Genomic DNA, 21116 nt, shown 5'->3' on the forward strand with positions numbered 1-21116 from the left:
CTGTGTTTCATACCCCAATCTGCAGTCATTATGCTGATTAAATGAGGCTCATTTTTCAGAATTTAGAAGCATAGCCAGTGGATAGCATAAGTCTTAAGTTATTGTGTATATCCCTTTACACAACTTTAAGTGGTATGCAATCAAAGCACAAAGTGATTGCCATTTGCTTACTGGTTTTCATAGTGGCTCATGGCACACATCACTTCTTGGACATATGGACTGTAACTCATTTCCTGTCATTGAAACTCTTTTGAGGAAATTCACAGCCATAAAATGTTTTCACTTCATGAAGAAAAAACTTGTTTGTGAGTTTGATATAACATAGTTCCTGTGGCCTTTTTACCAGTGTCTCTTTTTTATAAAGAACAGAAATAAATGTCATAATTAAGAGTATCTCTGATAACTTCGTACTTCAGGGAATTTATTTTTGCTGTACATCTTCTTTGAGACAATAAACCTACAACAGATGGTATGCTTAATGCTAATCTCCTTATTATTCATGACACGACATTGTACAGCGCCTCTACATAGTAGAATATCTCTGGTTTCATAAACTTGCTGTTCTGTTCCTAGGTTTAACCCATCCATACCATGATATTCACTTTCCAGGAATACTGGATTTTGAATTTGTTCTAAATCTAAGCCTTTTTCCTAACATAATCTGTGTCTTCAAATTTTGCTCCCTGAAATTGATCAGTGACATTTTCTTAGGTTTCATTTGTGACAAATATGAGTCATTATTCATTTCATGTTAAACTTTAGTAAATCTCATAGCACTTTTTACAATGGGAATTAAGTGTTTAATGTATGAATTCATGTTTCTAGTTGCAGGAATATGTGTGGAAATGAGGCCTGCATAGGTTCAGGATGCAGATCAGTCACTGATCCTCAAGGAGCTCAAAACATGACCATGGGTAGCCATCAGGCTTTTGTGCTGTGTGTTTCAATGTACATGTCTGTAATCTTCCATTTCCACTCATTTTTCCTTCCCTGTTCCTATTCTTGTCAATTATTTCCAACATTAGGTGAAGTTCAATAGTAGGTGAAGTTAGGTCAATTAATTTCAACATTAGGTTGAATATATATATTCAAAATTGGGACATCACCGAGCTGATTGTATTATTAACAGTCCTGAGTTATCACCTCCATATTATAAAATGCAGTCGTTTAAATGTGTATATTCATGGTTTCATTATATCCACAAAGTTGTACAGTCATCACCACACTAGCTTTATACTACTTCTTCACTCAAAATTAAAAAAAAAATTAGTAAACACCTCCCATCATGCCATTGTACACCAAATGCCTTAGTATTTGATATTGTTTAGCATATTGTGCAAGGCTTTCTTTTCCACACATGCATTACAGTAATAACAGGCCTACATTTTCGTAGCAAATATTTACTGACTGTCTTCCAAACACTGGTCATAATGGGAGGCAGTAAGGGTAGAAAGATGAGTGTAACATTGAATTGCATGGCTTTGGCAATTTCATAACAAATTTGTGGATACAAAGAATTTCTAGAAAAATGGAAAACATTTAGAATAAAGTTGTTTTCAATTGAAATGTCATCAAAAACACTGATTGAATTTATTTGGATCAATCTAACATTTATATGCATGTGTAGAAAATTATTTATTACCTGTTAATTAAAAGATTGATTGCTGCTAATATTGAGTGACACTTTATGTTAGAATGGATTACTTAAATTATCTCCGGTATTAGCTCACCTAGTATGCTCCTCTCAGCTGTCCTGGAAAATTATCTTTTTCTCAAGAGTTGAAAACACGGCTTTTGCCAAATCGCAATTGAAGATCGCATCTTACTGTTTCTCCATTTTCCCTTAAACATTAGAGAGCCTACTGTGTGCTAGACGCTCCACAAGTTGATCCAGGTTTTATTACATGAGTGTAAGTGAATCATTTTGAGCTGATTGATATGCTTATTTTTTTTGTGTTTCTATTGTGACAATTTTGATTGATCACAATCTCTCACATCTTCTGCTTCCTGCCTTAACAGGCTCACAGTGGATTTTTCCACAAAGATAATTCATTCTCACCACTGGAAACTATTTCTTTTAACAGTCATTTTCTCATTCATGCTTTTGACCTTCAACAAGTTAATGGGGCAGTATTCTGTTTGATGGTGATTTAACACTGCCTGTCCCTGTTACGATATTTTTTCAGGTGTAAGTTTAGCATTTTGGCTGCTGATATACTTCAGTATATTTATATGAAGTCATTTTGTGTAGTAGATTTTATGATCTCCATTATGGAACACTTATTTTGATTTATATATTTATGTTTTAGTTGCAGTTAATGGCTACTGCAGAAGGAAACTAATAGGAACATCAATTTCAGGAGAAAGTGTTCCCTATTTATTATGCATGCCAAAACTCCAGACAAAGCAATTAAGAAGCCATGTACCTGTGGAATGGAAGGTCTTCCATTAAATGTCCAGTTTCCATGGTTATTGAGACATGAGAGAAAACTTATTCTAGAGACTCCAGCCCCTGCCTGTAGACCACTGCATCTTCAATATAATGTGCCAAGGAAACAAAGACTCATATGGAAAGGTTCAAGATGGGATCCGTGATAGAATTACATGTTTCTTTGCCTTACAGAAACAGAATAACAACACTTAGATTAAGAAGTATTGAAAATTCGTGTTTAGTTATTTGGCAGAAAACAGTGAGAACTCAATTGAGACAGTTACTGAATTGATTGCGTTACCTCCCATCATTAGGTTACGATCATTGTTATAGTGAGCATTATTTATGTAGAAGAATAAATGCAGGAAATTAGATATTCAATGAATGATTCAAAGTTTGATTTTGCCTTTTTGGCGTTTTAATCCACTAATGACGACCCCAAAGTAACAATTAATTTTGAATTTTTTTTTCTTGTGGAATACACCAGTCTGAAATTGAAGCTTATGAGATCGCCATTTTCAAAGTGACTATTGCAAACAATCTTTTTAGTTATTGAAATCTTATGAGCCTCTCAGTGGATGGGATGAGTGCTTTTAAGGTTCCAATAACATGAAGCCTGTACATATTCTATTCCCTCATACACTGTGTAAGAAGGTGTTATCCAAAGTCCCTATATAAAAAACTTATAGTTCATTAATATGAAATAAGTTGTTCGAAGACCGACATTCATCAACTCCTGATACAAAGTTAATCTTCACCTTTGAAGGTCTTCTTACAGCTATGTCTGCAATAAATAGGTAAGCAACACATTCAGGTAGGAAGATAATGTGAACCTAGATTTGTGATATTTTCCTTGATATTGAAGAACATTATAAAAAGTTATCTAAAAGTAAAGTTTTGTAGTTCACAAGAATGATACTATAAGTCTATGCTATGCTATAAACATGATTCTAAACCATTCTATAATTATAATGTCATTTGTTATTTTACTTATTTCAATTTATCTACATGAAACATTGAATATATTAAGTAAGCAGATAAAATAGAAAACTTTTAAATAATTTATATCTGGATACATAATATACTCTCCACACAGAAGCACATATTGGTTTTATGTTAATCTCATCATTAGTTGTAACAACAGTAAAGTATTGTATTAAAAGAATTAGTTTGTGTTTACAGTTTTCTCAACATTCTTTGGGCACCAGCACCTTAAGAAAAATGAAACCTCTAGTGGAAGTGTCTCAGCTGAGCCACAGTGGTGTGTCCTGTTTTTCACTTTGCACGCATCTGTCACTTTCAAGGTTTTAACCAAGTTTGCTGAGCATCAGAATCCTCAGTCAACATAGTGCTAAAATCCGTAATTCCAAAAACCCACTTTTAACCAATAACTACTGCACTTCAACTCAAGTGGAACAGCAAACTTACGAAAATATGAAAGCAATCCCCTATCAGTGCACCAGGCTGTTTGTATTTCAATTTCTTTGGGGATACAAAAGTAATAGAAATAGAGATATGAACTGTACATTGTATGCAGCGTATTTCAGCGCTACCAAGCACAGACAATAAAAAAATATCAGAAATAGGTACCATAAAATGCTAATGTCATTGATTATGCAAATGTTCAGTACTACAAATGTAGAATTCATGTGTTGATGGGTAAATACTGCAATGCCATGAATAAAAAATTCAAATTACACTTCAATTATTCATTTCCAATTTTATTAATTATTTAATAATTTTCTTTGAAATCAGGGTATATTTTGAATGGTATAAATAATAGTTCTACATTAAAGATCAATTAACTCTGAAGATATACTTCAAAAATTAAATGTCTATCTTCATTTGAATATTATTGGTAAATATTACCCATACTATTATTTATGATTTTAATTGGCTAGTTTTGTCTGCAGATTGTTTCTCTAACAAAATCAATGATGGTATTTCTGAAGTTTTGTAGCTACAGCAAGATAGTTGAAATTGATTTAAATAGTTTAAGAGCAGGCCTATTTTTCAGTGATAATTTGTCCAAGTACTTGTTCTACAAGGGTATATGCTGTTTCAATTCAAGGAGCAAAATACCTTGGTGATTATGATTGTATGTACATACATGACTGTAGAAAAACATAATCATACAAATCCAGGCATAGCTAATTAGTTTGAAATTACTATTTGACATTTATATGATGAAAAACAGAAGTAATACATTATGCTGATAGAAATATCTTCTGAATAAATTTAATGTTGAGGCATAGCTATTTTTTTATTTAAATTATTCATACAAGATATCTCTTAATCCAATGGCAAAGCAATGCATCTGTATTTTATAGCTCTTCTCCCAGGATTTCATTGTATGTAAGAATGGAGAATTGAGAAGTAGAGAGAATGTTTAAAATACTTGCTGTCCCTTTAAGTATTTCCCATGAGAATGCTTCCATATTAGCTTAAATTCCCCTGATTTAGGCCTCACAGCTTAACTTGTCAATGTGTAATTCTGATTCCAAAACAAAACAGATTATTTTTGCAATTATAGGGTGGATGCTGTCATGCTGAATAACAAAGAAGCATTGACTAGAAGAAGCGAAAATCTATTTAGGAGTTTGTTATTTAGTGAGCTACCCAGGTTACAACACTATCTGTGAATGTTATTTATCATGATTGTAAGTGAGATTGTCCCAAAGGCCAAATAATGGCTATAAAGATTTGAATCAACAGCCTTAATTTTCATTGTTATGAATATGGTCATTATCAAAAGAAATATAGAACACATAGCACTGGGGGTATGTCTCTGTGTGTTTGTGTGTGTATAAAGAAATCTGTATTTTATATTTAAAAAACCCATTCTTAATCATATAGTTCTGAAAATTTTATTTATGAGTAACTCTTTGTATTATATTTTAATTTTGAAGTTCTACCTAAAAGAATAAGTAGAAAATAAAACATTCATATTTTAATATTTGATTTAAATTTACAATTTGTTCATTAAATCAATGTGAATTATAAATGGAACATCTATTTTCTCTGGATTCTTGTAAATTTTGCCTTCACTTTTTTCTCTTCTGTGATTGTGTTTAAAAATAATTTATTTTTAATGACTTATCTTGATTATTTGAGAGAGAGAGAGAGAGAGAGTGTGAGCTAGTGAGGTATTTAGACAGACTAGTACCCCTGAGCTGCTGATTTACTCTCTGAATGTCCACAGCTGCTGTATGTGAGCCAAGCAGAAGCCAGAAGCTGGAATCCCAAGCCACATTGCCCAAGTACGTGAAGGGGCTCCAATTACTCAAGCTGTGACCTAGTGTCTCCCAGAGTGTGTAATAGCAGGAATCAGGAATCAGTATGGGAGCTGAGACTCAAACCTAGACACTTTTACAAGGGATACATTCTCCCTGAGTGGTATTTTAAATGCTAAGCCAAACAAAATCCCCACCCTTGATGAGACATTTTATGGTGATTTCTCATATATACTTAAATTGAAACTAGTATGTAGTATTTAACTTACATATTTTAATCTGATGATTTTTTGTGTGTGTCTATTGTAGTGCAAACTATCTTCTAATGCAAAAAAAAAAAAAAAAAAAGTCCTTGTCTTAGAATTTGGTGAGAAAGTGAAATGCTTACAGGTCATGTTGAGAAGGGAGAAAAAAATTTGATAATGGTTGACAAAGGCAATCAGCAAATGTTGAGAAATAACATCTTAACTAAAAACAAAAGTAGGAAAAGATGTTAATGGATGAATAAGACACCATGTGGTCAAATAGAATTATAAGCCCAGGGAGACAACAAAAAGAAAGACGTATTAAAGAAACTCCATAAGAGCAATATGTTTTGAACAGAAAAGTGGTAGTCAGGGCAGATCTTACAGAGTTCTTTGGCCTTTTAACACCTCCAAATTAATCCAAAATCAGTTAGGAATTATTGACAAATTTTAATTATAGGCTATTTAATTATGGGCCAATTAATTGTAGTGCTAATGAGAGAGATCCAAACAACTTAATAGGAGAACCACTAAGATTTCTAATGCTAGTAATTGTATGGACTTGGTGAAACAGATTGAAAGAAGAAGCAATAAAAGTTTGATGGAAATGTGTAAGAAGTACAAGAGGGTGTGTTTTTGTCAGGAACCAGATGTGAGCCAAGACTGAAAAGTTACGTATGAGATTTTCCTAAGCAAAATCCCTCCTGTTGTTGGGCCACCTCTTTAATATCCTACCCTTAGCTGTTTAGTCACAAAGGAATAATTTGTGCATTTACTCAGTCCAGCTTCTCTGAAGCACTTGTTGGCCAAAGGGACACTGTGTTTGTTGAAGAAAGTGATGGGATAGAACTAGTAGGGAACGTGTGTTTTTTTAGGAATATTGGGGGAAAATAAGTACAGCAATATTGTAGCTAATCCTATTAGCTGGAAAAAGTTATTTCTGAAAATATACAGGTCTTAATCTATTTGCAAGATCCATAATTAATGAAGTAGGGGTTTGAAAATAACAAGAGTGACTCAACACGGAGATCTTGGTAAAGCTGAGGTAATTGGGAAAACACAAGTCACGACAAAGGAGAGACTACTTCAACTAATCTGTTTTAAAAGATGCCCAAAGGAGTATTTATACTAATGGTCAAGATGCCTGAGTTCTTCACTGGAATATCTACAATCAGGAGTTTAGTTCCCAGCTCTGGCGCCTTACATCAGCAGCATGACATTGAAGATCCGGGAGGGCAGGGATGGTGGCTGAATTGAGTTCTAGGTCTTGGCATCAGCCCCAGTTCCACGCACGTTTTCGCCGACATCTGGAGGGAACCGGCGTATGCCAGCGCTTTCTCTCCGTGTCTCCCTTTCTATCTGTCTCTGTATTCCTTTCATTCAAACAAATAAATGAATATAGTTAAAACATACATAAAGGAACTCATGAAAATAAGACACACAGAGAGCTTGTATGTCATAAATTAAGCTTATTCTCATCGGAAGACTTCTCTTTTCTCTGTGTATTAGCAGAATAGATCACTTGCCTTAAAGCAAGTGGTTAGCTCAGCAGAAAAAGAAGAAAAATGAGATTGTGAAAGGATGGAGGAAGAATAGATGTCTGAGACTAAAGCTGGTTGGAAGAACTGTCTGTGGAGCAGTTCAAATGAATTGACCAGACAACAAATGCTGCTTAGCAATCTTTTGATTCCACTTTAGGCTGATCCCAAATATGTAGCTAAACCACAGTAGCTGTTTGGTCTGACTCAGGATCTAGGCATGTAGGAAGCAGAAAATAGCGTTTACTGAGCTGATTTTTCCTGAGTGATTTTTGTCCAAAATGATAAGGACATTTGCTAGGAGAGTTTATGGATAGACTATAGATTTTTAAAATTACAACAGTTAGAAAATAGAGCTACTAAAAGTTGGTGGAGTGGAAGAAAGTGGGAAGGACAAATTAACAAAACTTTGAAAAGGTAAAATAATATGTCAGTGAAATGGATAAATATGCATATGTCTACAGGCAAATAATATTGACTGATAGGTTGTATTACAATGCAATTGGTTATGCACCAGAATAAAAAAATATCAACTGGACTCAACAAATTGCCCTTAATTAAGTGATTGCAATTTAGTAATTATAAAGGTATTAATCCAGGAATTTTTCAGTTTATACTAAATTATATATAGAAAGTTCCAACCTGTGTCAGTTACTATGGTATAATCTAGTGAGAACATATGGAAAGAGATGTATTCAGAAAGCTCATATAGAGCATTAAGGAATTCCCTTAGAGTCACACATTTGCAAATGAAATAGTTGAACTGTGTTCTGATTAATAACACCCAAGGTAAAACGAAGAACATAAATAAATGTTGCAAAGCCTTTGATAATGTCCTTATATTTGATCATAACATTCAATCTTTGGCTATTATAATTTCAATATACATTTAGCTAAGCAAATCATTCTGATAGGTCAGCAAGTACCAAGCAGAGGGTCAGTGATTTTAAATCACATGTATTCATTATTTATAAAGATATTTCTGAAGGTGTTGTACTGTTGTTTCAGAAAAGCCATAACAAATCACAATAGAAGCCTGGTGAGGAGCAATATTAGATCTGAGTATCCGGTAAAATATAGGAGTATGTTATTTGTATAGGAAAGCTTACAGTGTAACAATGAATGTTTTTTGTAGACAACAAAATTTAAATCTTATTAGATAACAGTGTGTTTGGAAATAGTGAAAAATATCTTCTTTTCAGTGGCAAGATTTGCTATATGTAATACGGAAAAATAATGGACATTTAAGTGGATATTTATAATATAAAATTACAGATTTTATTAATGAACAGTACTAATGTATATATCCACGCCAGTAATTTTCACTTTTTTTCATTTTCAATACAAAATATACAGTCATATACCTCAGGAATTTTTTGTCTAGTTTTATAAATTTTCCTTAGATTTTGAGAACCACATGTTCTACAGTTTCCTCCAAAGATTGTCGTTTAAGAAATATCTTAATTTAAATTCTTCAGAAATGTCCATAAGCATTTTCTTGCTTTCCTCCTTAAAATGTTATATGCAGTAAGGACAACTATATTTTTCTGCCTAGCCTTTTCAAGGACACTCTTCAATACTTGTATTTCATTTTTACTTAACATGATTATAAGTGTCATAAGGGCAAGTCAAAAGATACTCAGGAAGGTTTTTGTTTGTTTTTAAGATTTACTTATTTTTAATGAGAATACAGATCAGAGTTATGGAGAGAAGCAGAGACAGAGAGAAAGATTTTCCATTCACTGGTTCACCCACCAAATGTACACAATGGCCAGAGTTTAGCCCAGTTGAGGCCAGGAGTCAGGAACTTTCTCCAGGTCTCCATGTGGCTGCAGGGTCCCAAGGCTTTGGGGCATCCTCTACTGCTTTCCCAGGCAACAATCAAGGAGCTAGATGGGAAGTGAAGCAGTTGGGACACAAACCAGAACCAACATGGGATCCCAATGCAGGCAAGGCGAGGACTCAGCCATCGATCCATTGCACGGGACTCGATACTCAGTAAGCTTTATAATCAAATTACCATCCAAGAGGATTTTGAGTTCTTACTTAATTACAGGTATTTTTATTTGGAATTAAAATTCAAAGTATTTAGAATTTACCAGGTAAGAGATTAAGTAATCAAATAAAATTGAAGAAAGCACTGAATTTTGGAGAGCAAGCAGAAACACTAGATCATTCATATTTTGTATTCAAAATGTAAAAATGGTGTATTCCTTTCAATAGCACATATATGAAAATTGGAGTGATACAGAGATTAGCATGGTCCTTGAACAAAGATGACATGCAAAGTTGTGAAGTGTTCCGTATTTAAAAAAAAAAAAAAAAAAGTAAAATGGCACAAGCCTCTTGGAGAATGCATTTCACCAAGCCTTACGAAACTGTCTACATTCACTCTTCAATTGCATTTTTGGTCATTTCTGTAAAAATAGAAAAATTGCTTACATACAAACCTAAATAAAAATACTTAAGCACAACTTGATAAGTCTATAAATTCCTCTACAAGTGAATGTACCCATAAGTAGACTTCACAAAAGAGTATTACATGGCAACAATAACAATACAAGTGTTGCTACATTAAACCACTGACAAATCTACAGGGAGTTTTGTTAAATGGAAAAAAAATCATATCCTAGAAAAATACTATTTAAAAATATTCATGAATTTATAATTAAAAACAGATACATTTGTAATTATTGGAGTCTAGAATGGAGCAGGTTGAGGTGAGAATTACTAGATAGCTTTGTAAGAAGTTGGACCTCTCCAGTACTTTCATTGTTGTTTAGGAGTCATGAACTTACAAGAAAAAAATGATTTTTGTGGAAGAAATATGTAATACACATAAACACACACTTGAGTACTTGTAGTAAAATTGGGGGAATCTGAATGTTAACATGTTTTGCAAATCACCATTTAAACAAAAAGAACTAACAGAAAATTCAGTTAAAGCAAAATTTCTTCATGCATGCATTGAGTATGCATATCAAGTCATTTACAAACAAATAGTATGAGGAATGTAGAACTTTAACGTCTTATTTCCTAATGTAGATCACTTCTTTCTTTTAGAATTGTGCTCACAATAAATTTTTTTTAAGATTATTGTTTTTAATTGGCTGCAATGACCGTAGCTGTGCTGATCCAAAGCCAGGAGCCAGGAGCTTCTTCCAGGTCTCCCACATGGGTGCAGAGTCCCAAGGCTTTGGGCCATCCTCAACTTCTTTCCCAGGCCACAAGCAGGAAGGTAGATGGGGAGTGGGGCTGCCGGGACATGATCCCACATGGGATCCTGGCGCATGCAAGGTGAGGACTTTTGCCATTAGATTATTGCTCTGGACCTAAGTATCCTAATGTCTTAAGTATTCACTAAATTAATGTGCTTATCATTCTTAATATTTGTGGAATACTGCTCAGAATTCTACCCTTTACAATAAAATTGTACCAACTGGAGACCATTATGCTCAATGAAATAAGCCAATCTGAAAAGGAAAAATATCATATGTTCTTTGTGGCATAAGCCAACATTCATGCAAATTACAAACCAAATAGACATATAAAGATGAATATACATATATTTCCTTAGATGGACTCTAAAATGTAGACTAGCATACCAGGAAGCAAAAATATAGTGCAGTATGCATCTCATCCTGAATAAAAGAAGGACTCCAAATGAAATCATTAAATGTATCTTGACAGTATGATACTAGATTTTCCACCATCTCCAGCACCTACAATGCCATGATTCATTTAAATAGCTGAATGCTGTTGCTAAAGGACTATACTATTGTAAAAGTATCGGAGAAAATGGTGGTCTGTTAAAATTGACAGGGACAAGGGACATGGAGGGGGAATTCCTATCCCCCACAAGAATATAGTAATAGAAATAATAATAGGGAAATAATAATAGAAACAAAATAATAGAAACAAAAGTTTTTAAAAATGCTAATCTGACTTCTCTCATTTCTATAGTCTAGGAAGTGCATGGTTCAGATGTCAATTGATGGCGGTCTCAGGGAAAGTCTCTCTTGCTGGTTTGAAGCCATCCATCTTCTCACTATGTCTTTGTATGTCTTGAGAGAGAAAGTTCTGATGTTTCCCTCACTTTTTGTAATCTTGTCCAAAATTGTTTTATGGGGGGACTCTCATTCTTATAAGATCATTTATGTTGTTTCACCTTCTCATAGGTTCTGTCTCAAGTGTAGACACACTGAGGCTCACACCTTCAAAATATGAGTTTGGTGCAGACACAAGCATTTAGTACATTACAATTGCACTCTTTAAACTTGTCTATTAAACAGTTCTTTAGGCTCAGAATGCAGGCGGAGGAACATAGAATAGAAGCTAGAAAACTTTTAAAAATTAACATGTACTTAAGTTAGGCTGGTATTGATGCGTTTGTATCTGCTTTATGTAAGAGAGTTTTAAGCAGAGATCCAATATCAATGTCTGTATATCCCCAAGAATAATTACTTATCTCTTAAAAGTCTCTGGCAGTAATATCAGTTAAATTTTATTTAAAATCATAATTCTGAGAGTTTTCAATAACATTTTCTGTTTAGTTATTAAACCTGGTGATAAATCCTGTTTCACAAAATACTTGTCCTTCTGGTCTATTACGTAAAAGAAGTAAATGTAAGGACTTAAGAGATCTCTTTGTTTTTAGGATCATGCGTTTGTGTTGTAATATTATTTGTTCAGGTAAAAATATTGATGTATTATAAGAAGTATGAGTTTATTCAATGTTCTGAAAATGAAATTCCTTGAAATAATAATTGAAGATCAATCACAGAATAGCCTTCAACTGTAATGGATGGGAAAGAGAAATAATTGTCAGGGGAAAGTGAGCTGCTTCAAAAGTAATGTGAACCAAATTTTTTAAAATGGTCTACCAATACCATGCATTATCTTAAATTCAATTTCAGTATGGTAGTGCCACACATGTAAACTGTATCCAGAAACAAACTGCATGAGAAATAACTGCAAGGGTAGAGTCAGTCGTATCTTGTGTAGCACCCAACATGGCGCTCTTCCTAGAAAAACTGGTAATGTACCCTCTGAAGGATACTGGCTTAAAGAGAGCTGAGTTACAGTAAATTAAGACACACGTCCAAAAAATGATTAACTGAATTTAGGAACTTTTCAATATGGAGTGGAAATTTTCTCTTTTTCTCGTTTCTCTTATATGTCCATCATTTATTTTTTCTAGATTTTTAACATGCTATCACAAGATTTCTCTTTTTTTAATATTTATTTTTTTATTACAAAGTCAGATATACAGAGAGGAGGAGAGACAGAGAGGAAGATCTTCCGTCCGATGTTTCACTCCCCAAGTGAGCCTAGCGGCCGGTACTGCGCCAATCCAAAGCCGGGAGCCAGGAACCTCCTCCAGGTCTCCCACGCGGGTGCAGGGTCCCAAGGCATTGGGCCATCCTCAACTGCTTTCCTAGGCCACAAGCAGGGAGCTGGATGGGAAGTGGAGCTGCCGGGTCTAGAACCAGCGCGCATATGGGATCGGGGCACGTGCAAGGCGAGGACTTTAGTCGCTAGGCCATGGTGCCGGGCCCTATCACAGGATTTCTTATGAGCCTCTAGTTCCCTTTGATAATATACTGGTTTGATTATGTTTGTCTATGAGATGCCAAGATAGTCCCCATTAACATATACAATACTACACTTTACTTTTAACATACAATTTTTAAAATGCAGCAAAAAATCTGACAATAATTATATTGGGTTCCTGCAAAATTAAGATAGTCTTTAAATAAGCTATGGCTTAACTGGATTCTGAGAGCAGTCAATTCCTGTTTAGAACAACTAGTAACAGACAAAATCATTCTATCTTACAAGTGTTAAGACCCTTAAAGCCAGTTCCTTAAAGGAATTTTTATTTTCAAAAAAGTACAGATAAAAATACAGTATTTTTGATAAACTGACTTTACTTCTCCAGTTGGAGTTTTATTTACTTTTGACTGTCTAATTGTTTTGCATGATAAGATAAATGATCTATTCAGGCATCATTGCTATTATGAAAGGCACATATATATAGAAAACAAAAAGCATGAACAACTGGTTTGTTAAAGGAAAGGTAGAATTGCATTAGCATCTTGGATCCTTTTGTGGAAATTGTAAACTTTTTCCATTTATGAATACTTACAAAGACCCTATATGTTAATGCCTGCTGTTCTTCAAAAGTTTCCATTGGTTTTCTGCATTCTGCTTATCTGAAGTGAAGCAATTATTAGTTCATTGCCTTATGAAATGAAAATATCCATCCAAAGTATCTTTTCAGTGGAGTGGACTATTAGGAAGCCTATTTGAAGATGGTCGGAAATTTGAAGGTTACATGAAATCAAGTGACTCGCACTCAAACACTACCTTTTCAGATTTCAAATGTCCTTTCAGGGGAATAGGCATTTATAGTGTTGTAGAATACCCATGTTCAACTCCAAGCTCTGGGTCCTCACTGCTACTGGTACAGACCCTTGAAAGCACTGATGGTGTCTCGAGTAGTTGGGTTCCTGCCATTCAGGAGAGATACCAGATTTGAATCCCAGATTGCTGGTTTTGTTTCCACACCAGCGCTGTGTTTTGTGGGCATGTGTGTAATGAACAAATGTATTAGTCACTGCTTCTCTTTCTCTCCTTCTCATCTTCTCTCCCTCTTTTCCTTTGTCACACACACACACACACACACACACACACACACACACACAATAATTACAAAATGTTTTCAAGGACCTTCAAGGACTGTTCTACCTTGAATGTCCCTTAGAACCAGCTTCAGTCGCTAACATGATCCATACTTTCTTCCCAACTCTTCGAAATCCTGCCTTCTGTATTGTTCTGTCTCTCCCTCATTCTCTCTCGCTCGCTCGCTCGCTCGCTCTCTCTCTTGCTCTCGCTCTCGCTCTCGCTCTCACTCTCACTTTCACTCTTCTCTGCCCTGGAACAAAGAACTATACATAAGCTTAGAATGCCTGCAGACAGAATGGAGTAGACTCTTGCCAGCATTTTATGAAATCTTAGCTTTTTTTCCCCCTTGCAGCTTTTTTTATAAAAAAATTATTGTTATTATTTCCTAGTGAGGAAATATGGAACCAGATGTTCGAACAATGAATTGGTTGCCACTTTACATTTGTATATCAACTGTTTTAGATGAAATGTATAGAAATAGAGAAGAATGGATGTGATTATCTGCCTCTTTCCTTAAGCAAGCTGAGTCTGGCCAAATGATTTTATACAGAGATATGTGTTCTTCATCAAATAACATTTCTCACCCCAAAATATCTTGAAACTGAGTAGGAAAATGTTGCATAATGGAATTGTCTGAAGATGAGATCACTCACTACTTGGGAAACATACAGCCAAGTGTGAAATCTAAGATGGAGATGAATGCTATACTTTCTCGGTGTTCGCATTAACAGCTGCTCTGTCAGAACCTGCTACCATCTCCAGTTTCTGCAAACCCACGACTGAGAGTTCATTCCAGGACTTGGTTTCACTGTACTTTCTAGGTTTTCCATATGGTTTTTCTCTAAGATCTTGAATGCAAAATCCCTTCAGAAAAATGGTAGAACATTTGCCAGAAAAGTAGGTAATTATTCATCTGCAGTTGAGTTGTTATGACTGTTTACAGATTTCCATGACGTTATGTCCTGGTTATAGGGGTGAAACACATTGGATGTATGAAACAAATACCATTTCAGGCTGCAATGTCAGGACAACAATTTGCCAGTACAAAAAAATCTTTTATCTCTACAACATCAACCATGAATGAGAATATGGTATTTAGAATGGGCATTTATTGATCTGAATCAGTTAAAAGAAGCACAAAATTTATGATATTGTGTTATATTTCTATATCGTCCTGAGGTTCTCCACATGGCATTTATAGAAAGAAAAGAAGTTATATCTCTGTGCCTGAATATAAATCTTCCATTGATATCTGGACAAAAAAAAAGTCTACAGAATGTCATTAATTTAAAAAAAAAAAACTACATCTCTGCTTTATGTGCATGATGTATCTGAGTGAGTTTAATTTCAGATTTGCATTTCTGAGGGAGATGAAAGCAGTGAAAAAAATCACTTGTCGGCGATAACTCCCTCTTGACTATATCAGAAATAAAGTGAAATGTGTTGGAACTTCTACAACTACATGGAGTATTTTATGACTAACATATTAATTTTAGACATAAAAAAGTTAAATAGTGAGAAAAAAATCTCCACAGTATTCCTTGTTTTGAACGGGCTGATGTTTTCAAGAGATTTATGATTTTAGTCAGTTAGCAATGTCACCTGTAATGACCTTCTCACTTATTGGATATTGTTCTGTCTGCCATATTTAAGAACTTGATTAAAATCTTTGGTAAACCCTTGACTAGAGGCTTTCAGATTTCACATTATAAGTCCTGGAAAAAGTGATTGATGCTAGTTTTTCTTTTAGATATTTCAACAAGCCATGGGAGTATAATCTTAATTTGGGGAAAAGTAAAAGCAAAGATTGTACCCCGCTGGTTTATTGTCAGCAACAAACTCTCATTTCGCAGAGTTTTTTAATCTTCAAGAAATGTTTTTGATTGCTTTAAAAGGTAGTGTTACAGAGAGAGAGCTTCTCCTCCTCCATTTGCTGTCTCACTCTCCTGAGGGTCACAAAAGCCAGGGTTGGGGCAGGCCAAGGCCAGGAAATTGAAGCTTCATAAGGATCTTCCACATGGGGACAGTGTTCCAAATTCTTGCACAATCGTCTGCTATTTTCTGAAGCACATTAACGGAGCTTCATCCAAAGTAGAATAGCCAAGGCTCAAACCACTGCCCATGTGTGATGCTGGTACCCTAGGCGATGATTTTGCACTCTGTGCCACAATGCCATCCCCACAACTGTTTATTAAAAAAGAACAACATGTCAAGCACACTTAAGCCTGTAGACATAAGAAGAGACAGTGGCAGACCATACTACTTATACAGGAGTGTGGTGTGGGAAGGGTATTACTGATAATAACTACAAAAAGACCCTTTATAGATGTGAATATTTCAGTTGTGCAAAATGCCATGATACAGTTAAACTAGGTAGTGCGCAGATAAGCTGCTGGTTTATAATGTCTAACAGAGGAACCACTCCCTGAGAGATAACATGTAAACCAAAACTTTAGTAGAAAAATGCAAAGATGAGAGAATGAGTTTGGCACACAGAGATTTCCAAATAAAAGGCATGAATATCTTAAGGATTGAATGGTTTGACTCATAAGGAAAGTGCCATAAAGCACTGAGGGTTGGCACAACATCAGGCTGAAATTGCTGAGTAATCGGGGAAGGACTGCGGTTAGATCATGCAGTGCCTTATTCTTAAAATAAGGAGTTCAGGTTTTATTTTAAACAAGAGGACAAGCCGTTGTGCAGTTTACAGAAGCAAAAACACAAACTTCCATTTACAGCTTTGATAAATTACTGTGGATAGAGTGTAGAGAATGGATTTTTTTTGAGGCCAAAGCTGAAGCAGGGGAAGAGTTGAGTGGATACAGTGCTTGCTCAGCAAGGAAACTCTGTTGTTCACTAGAGCTCAGAAGGCAAAAAGTGAGAGTGGGGTTATAGAGGACGTGGATCAACAGGATCTATTTTGGAGGCAAAAGCAACAGGTCTTGCTGATACCATTAATTTTTATGTAGGAAGGGATAAAAAGAATCAGAGGTGATTCCTAGCTATTTGGCTTCAGAACTAGGGAAATCATGAAGCTGTTCAGAGTTGTGAAACTCAAATAAGGCAGGAACATGTTTACAAGAGTGCATGGGAGGAATCAACATAAGTTCTATTTGGATAAGAAGATAGAAAGGAACCTATAGGACACTGAAGTAATATGAGATGTCAATCTCTGGAGAATAAATCCTCAGGCATGAACCATGTCAAGCAAAATCTATGAATGTTAAATAAACTCCATGGAACTCATGCATTCAAGTAAATGCAAAGCTTCTTAAAGGACCTGTAAAAAAAACCCGTATTTGGTTTATGATATTATTACATGTAAATATGTTATTACTTAACTTATGAACATATTATGTGTTGAATATGATCCTCAAATATACAAATATACATATACACCCCTTCACCCCTTTAGATTTTATAAATAAAAAATGCATAGTATAAATTTTTTAAAGATTTAATTTATTTTTATTGGAAGTACAAATTTACAAAGAGAATAAGATACAGAGAGAAAGATCTTCCATCTCCTGATTCATTCTGCAGGTGACTGCAATGACTGGAACTGAGCCAATCCACAGCCAGGAGCCAGGAACTTCTTCTGGGTCTCCCATGGGGGTGGAGGGTCCAGAGGTCTTGGGATATCCTCTGCTTCTTTCCCAGGCCACCAGCAGGGATCTTGATGGGATCTTGTATGGGATCCTGGCACATGGAAGGTGAGCATTTATGCATTGAGCCATTGTGCCACGCCACATAGGACTACTTTAAACTGCTAGCTTTCCTTTATTCTCTAGTATTAGACAGGTATGGAAGCCCTTTTGAATTAGTTGCACAAGTTTCTCTGCAAATTACTCAAGGGAAACAGCTTTGCTCTGAACACTTTATTACATCCAATTTATGAACTCAATGTGTGTCTAAAAATGAAGAGTTAATTGTGTGAACAACAAAATTCAACATGTTTGATTCAGGAAAAGAACTATTAGGAATGACCAAGTGCTGACTGATCATGATTTACATTTTGTCTTGAGTCTGGATAATTTTGTTTACATTCTCCTATTAAATGATGCTCTGTGCTCTACTAATGGTTCTCCTGAAGGACGCATTTCCTAGACTATATAATATTTGACTTCTCAACTAGTGTTGAGCTATATTTCTCTAGGTAGAACTGAGAGGAGATGTGGATGGATGGTGTGGAAATTAGTTAAGATCAATATTCTAAATTTTATAGAAGATTTAAGTGGTAAAGAGGAGAGGAACTCCATAATGCCATTTCATTTTTCAAATGCCTACAGTGACCAGGGCTGAGATCGAGGCTGGACACTATTAACAAGAACACAATCCAGGTCTTCTTCACAGGTTGCAGAAAACCAACTACTTGAGGCATCACCACTGCATCTTATGTCTGCAGTTTCAGGAAACTGGGACTAGGAGCCAAATCCAGGTCCTTGAACTCGGGCAGTTCAAAATGCAATAGGAGTGTTTTCACTGTTAAGTTCACTTTCCATACCAGGTGGTCTTGATTTCAAAAAAGTATTTTAAATTATGGCTTTGAGTTGCATGTTCCCTTTGAACTCTTCAATATAACACAATCATTCAGCCAACTTTATTACTTGACCATTTATTTGTATTCAGGTGATAACCTGCTTTGTTGGAACCAGTATTTTACCAACCACTGAATGACAAAAAAATGATCAAGTGTAGAAGGCAAATATAAACAACATTCCAGAAGAAGGACCAGTTTTGTCATTGGAATTTGTGAGACAGAAAACACAGAAGGCTCAATATGTGCAACAAAAGAGTAGGCAGGCCCCAGAATCCAGTATCTTGCAATATGTTGACCTCCCATGGCCAATGTATTGATGCATCAGGCAGGAGGTTGATATAGATAAGTACATCCCACTTTACACCATAGAGGAGCCTGTCTCCTCCATGGGATTTGAGATACAGAATGCTGAGGGTATGTCAGAGGGGCACAGATATAGATTTGGAGCTAAATAGGAAATAATTTTCACATTGAGGGTGATAAGCCTAGCATATGCATTAAAAGCTCTTTGTTGGTGAACAGGTGGTCTATGAAGCCACATTTTAAAATTCTGTTTTATTTATTTGAGGCAGGTGTTACAAAGGTTAAGAGACAGCAAAGAACAGAGAGAGGGGGGAAACAGTGGAGAAAAACCGAGAAATCTTTCATCTGATGCTATATTCCCCCAGTTCTCTGCAACAGCGAGGACTGGGCCATGTTGCAGCTAGGAACCTGAGACTCCACTTGGCTCTCCCAAGGTTGCAAGGACTTGATACATCATCCACTGTTTTCACAAGTGCATTATCAGGCCATTAGATTGATAGTGGGATAGCCAAGATCTGAACCAGTGTTCATATGGAATGCCGAAGTTACAGGTGGTAGCTTGACTTGCTGTGCCACAAAACTAGCATCCTGAAGCCATTCTTAAAGGGGTGCAGTAGACACCTTTCTCAGTATAAAAAACAGCAGCATTCCGATAGTTAATTCCTCTTGCCCTTTCACAAATGTAATTCTATTATACTTTGGCTGAGTATGTGAGAGTAACTGAAAATATTGTATGAAGTCAACCAAGAATGGACCTTGCTTCGTATCAGTCTCCATTTTAATTATGATTCAGTCTTTCCAGATATTTCAACTTAACTTCTGTGAACTTCACTCTCATAGTAATAGAGATATTGTTTTTCTTTTTTTTTTCTTTTTTTAAATTATTTATTATTTAACTTCATTAATTACATTGTATTATGTGACACAGTTACATAGATACTTGGGTTCTCCCACCCCTCCCCAAACCCTCCCACCATGGTGGATTCCTCCACCTTGTTGCATAACCACAGCTCAAGTTCAGTTGAGATTCCCCCATTGCAAGCGTATACCAAACATAGAGTCCAGCATCTTATTGTCCAGTCAAGTTCAACGGCTTCTTAGGTATACCCTCTCTGGTCTGAAGACAGAGCCAGCAGAGTATCATCCCAGTCAATTGAAAGCTCCAACATACCATCAGCAAAAATTTACATCATTATGGAATTAATTGACATAGTAATGAGTAACCAATATGTTAAAAGTAAATGCGAGTTCCCAGCCACCTTCTGTGACCACCTCAACTACACTTCAATTTTAGTTTATACACAACATATAACATTCAAAACATAACATGTTATACATAACATCATATCATCTTAAATTAAGGCAAACATGTGGTATTTAACCTTTTGGGATTGGCTCATTTCCCTTAGCATTATGGTTTCCAGTTTGGCCCATTTGGCCACAAAGAACTGCATTTTGTTTTTTTTAATAGCTGAGTAGTATTCCATGGAGTAGATGAACCATAGCTTTCTTATCCAATCCTCTGTTGATGGGCATTTTGGTTGCTTCCATGTTTTTGCAATTACTGATTGTGCTGCTATGAGCATAGGAGTGCATGTTGGTTTCTCATAAAACAAGTGTTCTGGATATATTCCTAGGAGTGCTATTGCTGGATCATACGATATGTTGAATTTGAGTTGTTTGAATATTCTCCATACTGATTTCCATAGAGGCTGTACCAGCCTGCAGCCCCACCAGCAGTGGAGTAGGGTTCCCTTTTCCCCGCAACCTCGCCAACAAGTGTTGTTGGTGCTTTTATTCATGTGGGCCAGTCTTACTGGCGTTAGGTGGTACCTCATTGATGTTTTAATTTGGATTTCTCTTATTGCCAGGGAACTTGAGCATTTTTTCATATGTTTATTTGCCATTTGGGTTTGTTCCTTTGTGAAGTGTCTGCCCATTTCCCGTGCCCATTTCTTGAGTGGCTTGTTTGTTTTGACATTTTGGTTGTTTTGTAGCTCTTTGTATACTCTGGAGATCAGCCCTCTATCACCTATGTCGTGTGCGAAGATCTTCTCCCATTCTGTGAGTTGCCTTTTTACTTTGTTGATTGTTTCTCTAGCTGTACAGAAGCTTCTTAGTTTGATGAGGTCCCAATTG

The 21116-nt window shown here is 35.7% G+C and overlaps 1 protein-coding gene and 1 non-coding gene across 2 annotated transcripts in view; both read left to right on the forward strand.

The window, feature by feature from the left end:
• LOC101526771 (protocadherin-9) overlaps positions 1-21116 on the forward strand; it is a 549048-nt gene that overhangs the window by 283525 nt on the left and 244407 nt on the right. The window lies entirely within an intron of this gene.
• On the forward strand, positions 9653-9758 carry LOC118758028 (U6 spliceosomal RNA). Its single transcript, XR_004995492.2, has one exon. It is a non-coding gene; the product is annotated as a U6 spliceosomal RNA (small nuclear RNA).

Source organism: Ochotona princeps, chromosome 12 (assembly GCF_030435755.1).
Source record: "Ochotona princeps isolate mOchPri1 chromosome 12, mOchPri1.hap1, whole genome shotgun sequence".
NCBI lineage: Eukaryota > Metazoa > Chordata > Mammalia > Lagomorpha > Ochotonidae > Ochotona > Ochotona princeps.